The sequence below is a fragment of the Phoenix dactylifera genome, chromosome 4 (assembly GCF_051530095.1).
Source record: "Phoenix dactylifera cultivar Ajwa chromosome 4, Ajwa_hap1_PhDact_Kaust_v1.1, whole genome shotgun sequence".
Lineage (NCBI taxonomy): Eukaryota > Viridiplantae > Streptophyta > Magnoliopsida > Arecales > Arecaceae > Phoenix > Phoenix dactylifera.
The window spans coordinates 37,713,878-37,723,709 of NC_143193.1; the positions used below are offsets into that span (position 1 = coordinate 37,713,878).

Sequence of the window (9,832 nt, forward strand, 5' to 3'; positions counted from 1 at the left end):
CGCTGCCGGGGCCGTTCTGGCGTAGGATTCAACGCGCTGGTCCCGCTATGCGGCATGGCACCGCCAGTCTCCGGACCCAGTTTATTGTCGGGGGAAAAAAATTATCCGAAGAGGAAAAGCCAAAAGCCAAAAAATTAAAAATAAATATTATCAAAAAATAAAAAAGCGGGCAAAAAATAAAAAGGGTGCAACATGAGGACTTCCCAGGGGGTCACCCATCCTAGTACTACTCTCGCCCAAGCACGCTTAACTGCGGAGTTCTGATAGGATCCGGTGCATTAGTGCTGGTATGATCGCACCCAAGACATGCCCTTCGAAACTCCCTTTTATGACAAAGTAGCAGACCTCGACGGCCCGAGACATTCGCGCTGCCGGGGCCGTTCTGGCGTAGGATTCAACACGCTGTTCCGCTATGCGGCATGGCACCGCCAGTCTCCGGACTCAGTTTATTTTCGGGGGAAAAAAATTATCCGAAGAGGAAAAGCCAAAAGCCGAAAAATAAAAAATAAATGTTATCAAAAAATAAAAAAGCGGGCAAAAAATAAAAGGGGTGCAACACGAGGACTTCCCAGGGGGTCACCCATCCTAGTACTACTCTCGCCCAAGCACGCTTAACTGCGGAGTTCTGATGGGATCCGGTGCATTAGTGCTGGTATGATCGCACCCATGACATGCCCTTCGAAACTCCCTTTTATGACAAAGCAGCAGACCTCGACGGCCCGAGACATTCGCGCTGCCGGGGCCGTTCTGGCGTAGGATTCAACGCGCTGTTCCGCTATGCGGCATGGCACCGCCAGTCTCCGGACTCAGTTTATTTTCGGGGGAAAAAAATTATCCAAAGAGGAAAAGCCAAAAGCCGAAAAGTAAAAAATAAATGTTATCAAAAAATAAAAAAGCGGGCAAAAAATAAAAGGGGTGCAACACGAGGACTTCCCAGGGGGTCACCCATCCTAGTACTACTCTCGCCCAAGCACGCTTAACTGCGGAGTTCTGATGGGATCCGGTGCATTAGTGCTGGTATGATCGCACCCATGACATGCCCTTCGAAACTCCCTTTTATGACAAAGCAGCAGACCTCGACGGCCCGAGACATTCGCGCTGCCGGGGCCGTTCTGGCGTAGGATTCAACGCGCTGTTCCGCTATGCGGCATGGCACCGCGAGTCTCCGGACTCAGTTTATTTTCGGGGGAAAAAAATTATCCGAAGAGGAAAAGCCAAAAGCCAAAAAATTAAAAATAAATATTATCAAAAAATAAAAAAGCGGGCAAAAAATAAAAGGGGTGCAACACGAGGACTTCCCAGGGGGTCACCCATCCTAGTACTACTCTCGCCCAAGCACGCTTAACTGCGGAGTTCTGATGGGATCCGGTGCATTAGTGCTGGTATGATCGCACCCATGACATGCCCATCGAAACACCCTTTTATGACAAAGCAGCAGACCTCGACGGCCCGAGACATTCGCGCTGCCGGGGCCGTTCTGGCGTAGGATTCAATGCGCTGTTCCGCTATGCGGCATGGCACCGCCAGTCTCCGGACTCAGTTTATTTTCGGGGGAAAAAAATTATCCGAAGAGGAAAAGCCAAAAGCCGAAAAATTAAAAATAAATATAATCAAAAAATAAAAAAGTGGAGAAAAAAATAAAAAGGGTGCAACACGAGGACTTCCCAGGGGGTCACCCATCCTAGTACTACTCTCGCCCAAGCACGCTTAACTGCGGAGTTCTGATGGGATCCGGTGCATTAGTGCTGGTATGATCGCACCCATGACATGCCCTTCGAAACTCCCTTTTATGACAAAGCAGCAGACCTCGACGGCCCGAGACATTCGCGCTGCCGGGGCCGTTCTGGCGTAGGATTCAACGCGCTGTTCCGCTATGCGGCATGGCACCGCGAGTCTCCGGACTCAGTTTATTTTCGGGGGAAAAAAATTATCCGAAGAGGAAAAGGCAAAAGCCGAAAAATTAAAAATAAATATTATCAAAAAATAAAAAAGCGGGCAAAAAATAAAAGGGGTGCAACACGAGGACTTCCCAGGGGGTCACCCATCCTAGTACTACTCTCGCCCAAGCACGCTTAACTGCGGAGTTCTGATGGGATCCGGTGCATTAGTGCTGGTATGATCGCACCCATGACATGCCCATCGAAACACCCTTTTATGACAAAGCAGCAGACCTCGACGGCCCGAGACATTCGCGCTGCCGGGGCCGTTCTGGCGTAGGACTCAATGCGCTGTTCCGCTATGCGGCATGGCATCGCGAGTCTCCGGACTCAGTTTATTTTCGAGGAAAAAAAATTATCCGAAGAGGAAAAGCCAAAAGCCAAAAAATTAAAAATAAATGTTATCAAAAAAGAAAAAAGCGGGCAAAAAATAAAAGGGGTGCAACACGAGGACTTCCCAGGGGGTCACCCATCCTAGTACTACTCTCGCCCAAGCACGCTTAACTGCGGAGTTCTGATGGGATCCGGTGCATTAGTGCTGGTATGATCGCACCCATGATATGCCCTTCGAAACTCCCTTTTATGACAAAGCAGCAGACCTCGACGGCCCGAGACATTCGCGCTGCCGGGGCCGTTCTGGCGTAGGATTCAACGCGCTGGTCCCGCTATGCGGCATGGCACCGCCAGTCTCCGGACCCAGTTTATTGTCGGGGGAAAAAAATTATCCGAAGAGGAAAAGCCAAAAGCCAAAAAATTAAAAATAAATATTATCAAAAAATAAAAAAGCGGGCAAAAAATAAAAAGGGTGCAACATGAGGACTTCCCAGGGGGTCACCCATCCTAGTACTACTCTCGCCCAAGCACGCTTAACTGCGGAGTTCTGATAGGATCCGGTGCATTAGTGCTGGTATGATCGCACCCAAGACATGCCCTTCGAAACTCCCTTTTATGACAAAGTAGCAGACCTCGACGGCCCGAGACATTCGCGCTGCCGGGGCCGTTCTGGCGTAGGATTCAACACGCTGTTCCGCTATGCGGCATGGCACCGCCAGTCTCCGGACTCAGTTTATTTTCGGGGGAAAAAAATTATCCGAAGAGGAAAAGCCAAAAGCCGAAAAATAAAAAATAAATGTTATCAAAAAATAAAAAAGCGGGCAAAAAATAAAAGGGGTGCAACACGAGGACTTCCCAGGGGGTCACCCATCCTAGTACTACTCTCGCCCAAGCACGCTTAACTGCGGAGTTCTGATGGGATCCGGTGCATTAGTGCTGGTATGATCGCACCCATGACATGCCCTTCGAAACTCCCTTTTATGACAAAGCAGCAGACCTCGACGGCCCGAGACATTCGCGCTGCCGGGGCCGTTCTGGCGTAGGATTCAACGCGCTGTTCCGCTATGCGGCATGGCACCGCCAGTCTCCGGACTCAGTTTATTTTCGGGAGAAAAAAATTATCCAAAGAGGAAAAGCCAAAAGCCGAAAAATAAAAAATAAATGTTATCAAAAAATAAAAAAGCGGGCAAAAAATAAAAGGGGTGCAACACGAGGACTTCCCAGGGGGTCACCCATCCTAGTACTACTCTCGCCCAAGCACGCTTAACTGCGGAGTTCTGATGGGATCCGGTGCATTAGTGCTGGTATGATCGCACCCATGACATGCCCTTCGAAACTCCCTTTTATGACAAAGCAGCAGACCTCGACGGCCCGAGACATTCGCGCTGCCGGGGCCGTTCTGGCGTAGGATTCAACGCGCTGTTCCGCTATGCGGCATGGCACCGCCAGTCTCCGGACTCAGTTTATTTTCGGGGGGAAAAAATAATCCGAAGAGGAAAAGCCAAAAGCCAAAAAATTAAAAATAAATATTATCAAAAAATAAAAAAGCGGGCAAAAAATAAAAAGGGTGCAACACGAGGACTTCCCAGGGGGTCACCCATCCTAGTACTTCTCTCGCCCAAGCACGCCTAACTGCGGAGTTATGATGGGATCCGGTGCATTAGTGCTGGTATGATCGCACCCATGACATGCCCTTCGAAACTCCCTTTTATGACAAAGCAGCAGACCGCGACGGCCCGAGACATTCGCGCTGCCGGGGCCGTTCTGGCGTAGGATTCAACGCGCTGTTCCGCTATGCGGCATGGCACCGCGAGTCTCCGGACTCAGTTTATTTTCGGGGGAAAAAAATTATCCGAAGAGGAAAAGCCAAAAGCCGAAAAATTAAAAATAAATATTATCAAAAAATAAAAAAGCGGGCACAAAATAAAAGGGGTGCAACACGAGGACTTCCCAGGGGGTCACCCATCCTAGTACTACTCTCGCCCAAGCACGCTTAACTGCGGAGTTCTGATGGGATCCGGTGCATTAGTGCTGGTATGATCGCACCCATGACATGCCCATCGAAACTCCCTTTTATGACAAAGCAGCAGACCTCGACGGCCCGAGACATTCGCGCCGCCGGGGCCGTTCTGGCGTAGGATTCAACGCGCTATTCCCGCTATGCGGCATGGCACCGCCAGTCTCCGGACTCAGTTTATTTTCGGGGGAAAAAAATTATCCGAAGAGGAAAAGCCAAAAGCCGAAAAATTAAAAATAAATATTATCAAAAAATAAAAAAGTGGAGAAAAAAATAAAAAGGGTGCAACACGAGGACTTCCCAGGGGGTCACCCATCCTAGTACTACTCTCGCCCAAGCACGCTTAACTGCGGAGTTCTGATGGGATCCGGTGCATTAGTGCCGGTATGATCGCACCCATGACATGCCCTTCGAAACTCCCTTTTATGACAAAGCAGCAGACCTCGACGGCCCGAGACATTCGCGCTGCCGGGGCCGTTCTGGCGTAGGATTCAATGCGCTGTTCCGCTATGCGGCATGGCACCGCCAGTCTCCGGACTCAGTTTATTTTCGGGGGAAAAAAATTATCCGAAGAGGAAAAGCCAAAAGCCGAAAAATTAAAAATAAATATAATCAAAAAATAAAAAAGTGGAGAAAAAAATAAAAAGGGTGCAACACGAGGACTTCCCAGGGGGTCACCCATCCTAGTACTACTCTCGCCCAAGCACGCTTAACTGCGGAGTTCTGATGGGATCCGGTGCATTAGTGCTGGTATGATCGCACCCATGACATGCCCTTCGAAACTCCCTTTTATGACAAAGCAGCAGACCTCGACGGCCCGAGACATTCGCGCTGCCGGGGCCGTTCTGGCGTAGGATTCAACGCGCTGTTCCGCTATGCGGCATGGCACCGCGAGTCTCCGGACTCAGTTTATTTTCGGGGGAAAAAAATTATCCGAAGAGGAAAAGCCAAAAGCCGAAAAATTAAAAATAAATATTATCAAAAAATAAAAAAGCGGGCAAAAAATAAAAGGGGTGCAACACGAGGACTTCCCAGGGGGTCACCCATCCTAGTACTACTCTCGCCCAAGCACGCTTAACTGCGGAGTTCTGATGGGATCCGGTGCATTAGTGCTGGTATGATCGCACCCATGACATGCCCATCGAAACACCCTTTTATGACAAAGCAGCAGACCTCGACGGCCCGAGACATTCGCGCTGCCGGGGCCGTTCTGGCGTAGGACTCAATGCGCTGTTCCGCTATGCGGCATGGCATCGCGAGTCTCCGGACTCAGTTTATTTTCGAGGAAAAAAAATTATCCGAAGAGGAAAAGCCAAAAGCCAAAAAATTAAAAATAAATGTTATCAAAAAAGAAAAAAGCGGGCAAAAAATAAAAGGGGTGCAACACGAGGACTTCCCAGGGGGTCACCCATCCTAGTACTACTCTCGCCCAAGCACGCTTAACTGCGGAGTTCTGATGGGATCCGGTGCATTAGTGCTGGTATGATCGCACCCATGATATGCCCTTCGAAACTCCCTTTTATGACAAAGCAGCAGACCTCGACGGCCCGAGACATTCGCGCTGCCGGGGCCGTTCTGGCGTAGGATTCAACGCGCTGGTCCCGCTATGCGGCATGGCACCGCCAGTCTCCGGACCCAGTTTATTGTCGGGGGAAAAAAATTATCCGAAGAGGAAAAGCCAAAAGCCAAAAAATTATAAATAAATATTATCAAAAAATAAAAAAGCGGGCAAAAAATAAAAAGGGTGCAACATGAGGACTTCCCAGGGGGTCACCCATCCTAGTACTACTCTCGCCCAAGCACGCTTAACTGCGGAGTTCTGATAGGATCCGGTGCATTAGTGCTGGTATGATCGCACCCAAGACATGCCCTTCGAAACTCCCTTTTATGACAAAGTAGCAGACCTCGACGGCCCGAGACATTCGCGCTGCCGGGGCCGTTCTGGCGTAGGATTCAACACGCTGTTCCGCTATGCGGCATGGCACCGCCAGTCTCCGGACTCAGTTTATTTTCGGGGGAAAAAAATTATCCGAAGAGGAAAAGCCAAAAGCCGAAAAATAAAAAATAAATGTTATCAAAAAATAAAAAAGCGGGCAAAAAATAAAAGGGGTGCAACACGAGGACTTCCCAGGGGGTCACCCATCCTAGTACTACTCTCGCCCAAGCACGCTTAACTGCGGAGTTCTGATGGGATCCGGTGCATTAGTGCTGGTATGATCGCACCCATGACATGCCCTTCGAAACTCCCTTTTATGACAAAGCAGCAGACCTCGACGGCCCGAGACATTCGCGCTGCCGGGGCCGTTCTGGCGTAGGATTCAACGCGCTGTTCCGCTATGCGGCATGGCACCGCCAGTCTCCGGACTCAGTTTATTTTCGGGAGAAAAAAATTATCCAAAGAGGAAAAGCCAAAAGCCGAAAAATAAAAAATAAATGTTATCAAAAAATAAAAAAGCGGGCAAAAAATAAAAGGGGTGCAACACGAGGACTTCCCAGGGGGTCACCCATCCTAGTACTACTCTCGCCCAAGCACGCTTAACTGCGGAGTTCTGATGGGATCCGGTGCATTAGTGCTGGTATGATCGCACCCATGACATGCCCTTCGAAACTCCCTTTTATGACAAAGCAGCAGACCTCGACGGCCCGAGACATTCGCGCTGCCGGGGCCGTTCTGGCGTAGGATTCAACGCGCTGTTCCGCTATGCGGCATGGCACCGCCAGTCTCCGGACTCAGTTTATTTTCGGGGGGAAAAAATTATCCGAAGAGGAAAAGCCAAAAGCCAAAAAATTAAAAATAAATATTATCAAAAAATAAAAAAGCGGGCAAAAAATAAAAAGGGTGCAACACGAGGACTTCCCAGGGGGTCACCCATCCTAGTACTTCTCTCGCCCAAGCACGCCTAACTGCGGAGTTATGATGGGATCCGGTGCATTAGTGCTGGTATGATCGCACCCATGACATGCCCTTCGAAACTCCCTTTTATGACAAAGCAGCAGACCGCGACGGCCCGAGACATTCGCGCTGCCGGGGCCGTTCTGGCGTAGGATTCAACGCGCTGTTCCGCTATGCGGCATGGCACCGCGAGTCTCCGGACTCAGTTTATTTTCGGGGGAAAAAAATTATCCGAAGAGGAAAAGCCAAAAGCCGAAAAATTAAAAATAAATATTATCAAAAAATAAAAAAGCGGGCACAAAATAAAAGGGGTGCAACACGAGGACTTCCCAGGGGGTCACCCATCCTAGTACTACTCTCGCCCAAGCACGCTTAACTGCGGAGTTCTGATGGGATCCGGTGCATTAGTGCTGGTATGATCGCACCCATGACATGCCCATCGAAACTCCCTTTTATGACAAAGCAGCAGACCTCGACGGCCCGAGACATTCGCGCCGCCGGGGCCGTTCTGGCGTAGGATTCAACGCGCTATTCCCGCTATGCGGCATGGCACCGCCAGTCTCCGGACTCAGTTTATTTTCGGGGGAAAAAAATTATCCGAAGAGGAAAAGCCAAAAGCCGAAAAATTAAAAATAAATATTATCAAAAAATAAAAAAGTGGAGAAAAAAATAAAAAGGGTGCAACACGAGGACTTCCCAGGGGGTCACCCATCCTAGTACTACTCTCGCCCAAGCACGCTTAACTGCGGAGTTCTGATGGGATCCGGTGCATTAGTGCCGGTATGATCGCACCCATGACATGCCCTTCGAAACTCCCTTTTATGACAAAGCAGCAGACCTCGACGGCCCGAGACATTCGCGCTGCCGGGGCCGTTCTGGCGTAGGATTCAACGCGCTGTTCCGCTATGCGGCATGGCACCGCGAGTCTCCGGACTCAGTTTATTTTCGGAGGAAAAAAATTATCCGAAGAGGAAAAGCCAAAAGCCAAAAAATTAAAAATAAATATTATCAAAAAATAAAAAAGCGGGCAAAAAATAAAAGGGGTGCAACACGAGGACTTCCCAGGGGGTCACCCATCCTAGTACTACTCTTGCCCAAGCACGCTTAACTTCGGAGTTCTGATGGGATCCGGTGCATTAGTGCTGGTATGATCGCACCCATGACATGCCCATCGAAACACCCTTTTATGACAAAGCAGCAGACCTCGACGGCCCGAGACATTCGCGCTGCCGGGGCCGTTCTGGCGTAGGATTCAATGCGCTGTTCCGCTATGCGGCATGGCACCGCGAGTCTCCGGACTCAGTTTATTTTCGAGGGAAAAAAATTATCCGAAGAGGAAAAGCCAAAAGCCAAAAAATTAAAAATAAATGTTATCAAAAAAGAAAAAAGCGGGCAAAAAATAAAAGGGGTGCAACACGAGGACTTCCCAGGGGGTCACCCATCCTAGTACTACTCTCGCCCAAGCACGCTTAACTGCGGAGTTCTGATGGGATCCGGTGCATTAGTGCTGGTATGATCGCACCCATGATATGCCCTTCGAAACTCCCTTTTATGACAAAGCAGCAGACCTCGTCGGCCCGAGACATTCGCGCTGCCGGGGCCGTTCTGGCGTAGGATTCAACGCGCTGGTCCCGCTATGCGGCATGGCACCGCCAGTCTCCGGACCCAGTTCATTGTCGGGGGAAAAAAATTATCCGAAGAGGAAAAGCCAAAAGCCAAAAAATTAAAAATAAATATTATCAAAAAATAAAAAAGCGGGCAAAAAATAAAAAGGGTGCAACATGAGGACTTCCCAGGGGGTCACCCATCCTAGTACTACTCTCGCCCAAGCACGCTTAACTGCGGAGTTCTGATAGGATCCGGTGCATTAGTGCTGGTATGATCGCACCCAAGACATGCCTTTCGAAACTCCCTTTTATGACAAAGTAGCAGACCTCGACGGCCCGAGACATTCGCGCTGCCGGGGCCGTTCTGGCGTAGGATTCAACACGCTGTTCCGCTATGCGGCATGGCACCGCCAGTCTCCGGACTCAGTTTATTTTCGGGGGAAAAAAATTATCCGAAGAGGAAAAGCCAAAAGCCGAAAAATAAAAAATAAATGTTATCAAAAAATAAAAAAGCGGGCAAAAAATAAAAGGGGTGCAACACGAGGACTTCCCAGGGGGTCACCCATCCTAGTACTACTCTCGCCCAAGCACGCTTAACTGCGGAGTTCTGATGGGATCCGGTGCATTAGTGCTGGTATGATCGCACGCATGACATGCCCTTCGAAACTCCCTTTTATGACAAAGCAGCAGACCTCGATGGCCCGAGACATTCGCGCTGCCGGGGCCGTTCTGGCGTAGGATTCAACGCGCTGTTCCGCTATGCGGCATGGCACCGCCAGTCTCCGGACTCAGTTTATTTTCGGGGGAAAAAAATTATCCGAAGAGGAAAAGCCAAAAGCCGAAAAATAAAAAATAAATGTTATCAAAAAATAAAAAAGCGGGCAAAAAATAAAAGGGGTGCAACACGAGGACTTCCCAGGGGGTCACCCATCCTAGTACTACTCTCGCCCAAGCACGCTTAACTGCGGAGTTCTGATGGGATCCGGTGCATTAGTGCTGGTATGATCGCACCCATGACATGCCCTTCGAAACTCCCTTTTATGAC

At 49.5% G+C, this 9,832-nt stretch overlaps 25 non-coding genes and 2 pseudogenes across 25 annotated transcripts; all 27 read right to left on the reverse strand.

Moving 5' to 3' along the window:
- Window positions 1-182: 182 nt before the first annotated feature.
- Window positions 183-301, reverse strand: LOC149763881 (5S ribosomal RNA). The gene has a single exon (XR_016407493.1). It is a non-coding gene; the product is annotated as a 5S ribosomal RNA (ribosomal RNA).
- Window positions 302-547: 246 nt separating this feature from the next.
- Window positions 548-666, reverse strand: LOC149763882 (5S ribosomal RNA). Its single transcript, XR_016411009.1, has one exon. It is a non-coding gene; the product is annotated as a 5S ribosomal RNA (ribosomal RNA).
- Window positions 667-912: 246 nt separating this feature from the next.
- LOC149763883 (5S ribosomal RNA) lies at window positions 913-1,031 on the reverse strand. Its single transcript, XR_016411010.1, has one exon. It is a non-coding gene; the product is annotated as a 5S ribosomal RNA (ribosomal RNA).
- Window positions 1,032-1,277: 246 nt separating this feature from the next.
- LOC149763884 (5S ribosomal RNA) lies at window positions 1,278-1,396 on the reverse strand. The gene has a single exon (XR_016411011.1). It is a non-coding gene; the product is annotated as a 5S ribosomal RNA (ribosomal RNA).
- Window positions 1,397-1,643: 247 nt separating this feature from the next.
- On the reverse strand, window positions 1,644-1,762 carry LOC149763885 (5S ribosomal RNA). The gene has a single exon (XR_016412287.1). It is a non-coding gene; the product is annotated as a 5S ribosomal RNA (ribosomal RNA).
- A 246-nt stretch (window positions 1,763-2,008) lies between these two features.
- LOC149763886 (5S ribosomal RNA) lies at window positions 2,009-2,127 on the reverse strand. Its single transcript, XR_016411012.1, has one exon. It is a non-coding gene; the product is annotated as a 5S ribosomal RNA (ribosomal RNA).
- Window positions 2,128-2,373: 246 nt separating this feature from the next.
- Window positions 2,374-2,492, reverse strand: LOC149763887 (5S ribosomal RNA). Its single transcript, XR_016411013.1, has one exon. It is a non-coding gene; the product is annotated as a 5S ribosomal RNA (ribosomal RNA).
- Window positions 2,493-2,739: 247 nt separating this feature from the next.
- LOC149763888 (5S ribosomal RNA) lies at window positions 2,740-2,858 on the reverse strand. The gene has a single exon (XR_016407494.1). It is a non-coding gene; the product is annotated as a 5S ribosomal RNA (ribosomal RNA).
- A 246-nt stretch (window positions 2,859-3,104) lies between these two features.
- Window positions 3,105-3,223, reverse strand: LOC149763889 (5S ribosomal RNA). Its single transcript, XR_016411014.1, has one exon. It is a non-coding gene; the product is annotated as a 5S ribosomal RNA (ribosomal RNA).
- A 246-nt stretch (window positions 3,224-3,469) lies between these two features.
- LOC149763890 (5S ribosomal RNA) lies at window positions 3,470-3,588 on the reverse strand. The gene has a single exon (XR_016411016.1). It is a non-coding gene; the product is annotated as a 5S ribosomal RNA (ribosomal RNA).
- Window positions 3,589-3,834: 246 nt separating this feature from the next.
- Window positions 3,835-3,953, reverse strand: LOC149763891 (5S ribosomal RNA; annotated as a pseudogene).
- Window positions 3,954-4,199: 246 nt separating this feature from the next.
- Window positions 4,200-4,318, reverse strand: LOC149763892 (5S ribosomal RNA). The gene has a single exon (XR_016411017.1). It is a non-coding gene; the product is annotated as a 5S ribosomal RNA (ribosomal RNA).
- Window positions 4,319-4,566: 248 nt separating this feature from the next.
- LOC149763893 (5S ribosomal RNA) lies at window positions 4,567-4,685 on the reverse strand. Its single transcript, XR_016411674.1, has one exon. It is a non-coding gene; the product is annotated as a 5S ribosomal RNA (ribosomal RNA).
- Window positions 4,686-4,932: 247 nt separating this feature from the next.
- On the reverse strand, window positions 4,933-5,051 carry LOC149763894 (5S ribosomal RNA). Its single transcript, XR_016412288.1, has one exon. It is a non-coding gene; the product is annotated as a 5S ribosomal RNA (ribosomal RNA).
- A 246-nt stretch (window positions 5,052-5,297) lies between these two features.
- LOC149763895 (5S ribosomal RNA) lies at window positions 5,298-5,416 on the reverse strand. The gene has a single exon (XR_016411018.1). It is a non-coding gene; the product is annotated as a 5S ribosomal RNA (ribosomal RNA).
- Window positions 5,417-5,662: 246 nt separating this feature from the next.
- LOC149763896 (5S ribosomal RNA) lies at window positions 5,663-5,781 on the reverse strand. Its single transcript, XR_016411019.1, has one exon. It is a non-coding gene; the product is annotated as a 5S ribosomal RNA (ribosomal RNA).
- A 247-nt stretch (window positions 5,782-6,028) lies between these two features.
- On the reverse strand, window positions 6,029-6,147 carry LOC149763897 (5S ribosomal RNA). The gene has a single exon (XR_016407495.1). It is a non-coding gene; the product is annotated as a 5S ribosomal RNA (ribosomal RNA).
- Window positions 6,148-6,393: 246 nt separating this feature from the next.
- On the reverse strand, window positions 6,394-6,512 carry LOC149763898 (5S ribosomal RNA). The gene has a single exon (XR_016411020.1). It is a non-coding gene; the product is annotated as a 5S ribosomal RNA (ribosomal RNA).
- Window positions 6,513-6,758: 246 nt separating this feature from the next.
- Window positions 6,759-6,877, reverse strand: LOC149763899 (5S ribosomal RNA). Its single transcript, XR_016411021.1, has one exon. It is a non-coding gene; the product is annotated as a 5S ribosomal RNA (ribosomal RNA).
- Window positions 6,878-7,123: 246 nt separating this feature from the next.
- On the reverse strand, window positions 7,124-7,242 carry LOC149763900 (5S ribosomal RNA; annotated as a pseudogene).
- A 246-nt stretch (window positions 7,243-7,488) lies between these two features.
- Window positions 7,489-7,607, reverse strand: LOC149763901 (5S ribosomal RNA). The gene has a single exon (XR_016411022.1). It is a non-coding gene; the product is annotated as a 5S ribosomal RNA (ribosomal RNA).
- A 248-nt stretch (window positions 7,608-7,855) lies between these two features.
- On the reverse strand, window positions 7,856-7,974 carry LOC149763902 (5S ribosomal RNA). Its single transcript, XR_016411675.1, has one exon. It is a non-coding gene; the product is annotated as a 5S ribosomal RNA (ribosomal RNA).
- Window positions 7,975-8,220: 246 nt separating this feature from the next.
- On the reverse strand, window positions 8,221-8,339 carry LOC149763903 (5S ribosomal RNA). The gene has a single exon (XR_016401427.1). It is a non-coding gene; the product is annotated as a 5S ribosomal RNA (ribosomal RNA).
- A 246-nt stretch (window positions 8,340-8,585) lies between these two features.
- On the reverse strand, window positions 8,586-8,704 carry LOC149763904 (5S ribosomal RNA). The gene has a single exon (XR_016411023.1). It is a non-coding gene; the product is annotated as a 5S ribosomal RNA (ribosomal RNA).
- Window positions 8,705-8,951: 247 nt separating this feature from the next.
- LOC149763905 (5S ribosomal RNA) lies at window positions 8,952-9,070 on the reverse strand. Its single transcript, XR_016407496.1, has one exon. It is a non-coding gene; the product is annotated as a 5S ribosomal RNA (ribosomal RNA).
- Window positions 9,071-9,316: 246 nt separating this feature from the next.
- On the reverse strand, window positions 9,317-9,435 carry LOC149763906 (5S ribosomal RNA). The gene has a single exon (XR_016402652.1). It is a non-coding gene; the product is annotated as a 5S ribosomal RNA (ribosomal RNA).
- A 246-nt stretch (window positions 9,436-9,681) lies between these two features.
- On the reverse strand, window positions 9,682-9,800 carry LOC149763907 (5S ribosomal RNA). Its single transcript, XR_016411024.1, has one exon. It is a non-coding gene; the product is annotated as a 5S ribosomal RNA (ribosomal RNA).
- Window positions 9,801-9,832: the final 32 nt, after the last annotated feature.